Genomic DNA, 2,500 nt, shown 5'->3' with positions numbered 1-2,500 from the left:
ATTCCTTTAATTATCATCATTATAGTTATTATCGTCATGATTATCGTTATCATTATTATTATTGCAGTTATAATGATTATTATGCTAATCATTACTGTCATTTTCATCATTAAAACTATTCCTATAATAATTACAATAATGATAATTTTAGAAACAATAATGACAAAAATACTCATTATAATAACAAAGATAATGATATCATTATTATTTATATTGTCATTATTAGTATGAAATTTATTAGAATAGGATATTGCAGTAATTATACAAATTATCATTATGATTATCATTTTATTATTATTATCATCATCATTATTATTATTATTATAATTATTGTCATTATCATCCTAATTATCATCATTATTAATAAAGGAATTATCATGAAAATCATCATAATTACCTGAATTAATGTTAAAATAATGATTATCATTTAAAAGCGAAAAAGGGATTTTTTCGACTTTCCTCTCAAAAGGCTGTCATACGCTAGATTTTTCCCATTTTTTTCGACTTTTGGGATTTTATTAGTTTTAGCATTTATTTCATTATAAATTTTAAATTTAATTTTAAAAATAATACTGAAAATAATACTCATTATTATAACAATGATAATTAAATTATTATTTCTATTGTCCTTATTAGTATAAAAATTATTAGAATAGAGTTAATTATTGCTATTATTGTATTAATTATCAAAATTATGATTATAATTATCATGTTATTATTATTATCATTATTATTATTGTCATCATCATAATTATCATTATTGTTAATAATAAAGGAATTACATTGAAAATCATCTTAATTACCTGAATTAATGTTAAATTCATCATAATTGTCATTTAAAAGCGAAAAAGGTGTTTTTTCGACCTTGCTCTCAAAAGTCTGTAATACGCTAGATTTTGCCGTTTTTCGGGTTTTGGGATTTTATTAGTTTTAGCCTTTATTATATTATAAATGGACTCTATGATTATTATTATAATAATCATCATTATTGTCATTATTTTTATGATGATCATCATTATAGTCATTATCATGATTACCATTATTATTGCAGTTATAATGATTATTATGCTAATTATTACTTTCATATTCATAATTATAACTATTTTTATAATAATAATTATAATTTGAAAAATGATTATAACAATAATACTCATTATAATAACAATGATTATGATATTATTATTTCTATTGTCATAATTAGTACGAAAAGTATTAAAATAGAGTTAATTATTGCTATTATTGCAGTAATTTTCAAAATTATTATAATTACCATTTTATTATTATTATCATCCTTATTATTGTCATTATCATCCTAATGATCATCATTATTGTTAATAATAAAGGAATAATCATGAAAATCATCATAATTACCTGAATTAATGTTAAAATCATCATAATTATTATTTAAAAGCGAAAAAGGTTTTTTTCGACCTTTCTCTCAAATGGCTGTAATACGCTAGATTTTGCCGTTTTTTCGACTTTTGGGATTTTAATAGTTTTAGCCTTTATTTCATTATAAATTGACTATGATTTTCATTACCATCATTATCATCCTTATTGTCATTATACTTATGATTATCATCATTATAGTCATTATCGTCATGATTATCATTATTATCATTATCATTATTGCAGTTATAATGATTATTATGCTAATTATTACTGTCATTTTCATCATTATAACTATTTTTATAATGATAATAAAAATAATGATGATTTTAGAAATAATAATGACAATAATACTCATTATAATAATGATATTATTATTATTTCTATTGTCATTATTAGTATGAGAATTATTAGAATAGATTTAATTATTGCTATTATTGCAGTAATTATCAAAATTATCATTATAATTATCATTTTATTATTATTATCATTATTATTATTGTCATTATCATCATAATTATCATTATTGTTAATAATAAAGGAATTATCATGAAAATCATCATAATTACCTGAATTAATGTTAAAATCATCATAATTATCATTTAAAAGCGAAAAAGTTTTTTTTCGACCTTTCTCTCAAAAGGGATTTTGGGATTTTCTTAGTTTTAGCCTTTATTTCTTTATAAATGGACTGTGATTATTATTATCATCAGTATCATCATTATTGTCATTATTCTTATGACTATCATCATTATAGTCATTATCATCATGATTATCATTATTATCATTATCATTATTGCAGTTATAATGATTATTATGCTAATTATTACTGTCATTTTCATCATTATAACCATTTTTATAATGATAATAATAATAATTTTAGAAATAATAATGACAATAAAACTCATTATAATAACAATAATAATATTATCATTATTTCTGTTGTCATTGTCAGTACGAAAATGAATAGAATAGAGTTAGCGAGGGTGGCGTCGTCCTCGACCTACTGAACCTGGGTGGCGTCGTCTTCGACCTACTGAGCCTGGGTGGCGTCGTCTTCGATTTACTGAACCTGGGTGGCGTCGCCTTCGACCTACTGAACCTGGGTGGC

This window comes from Penaeus vannamei, chromosome 18 (genome assembly GCF_042767895.1).
Source record: "Penaeus vannamei isolate JL-2024 chromosome 18, ASM4276789v1, whole genome shotgun sequence".
NCBI classification, from domain to species: domain Eukaryota; kingdom Metazoa; phylum Arthropoda; class Malacostraca; order Decapoda; family Penaeidae; genus Penaeus; species Penaeus vannamei.
This window is presented reverse-complemented; position numbering follows the sequence as displayed.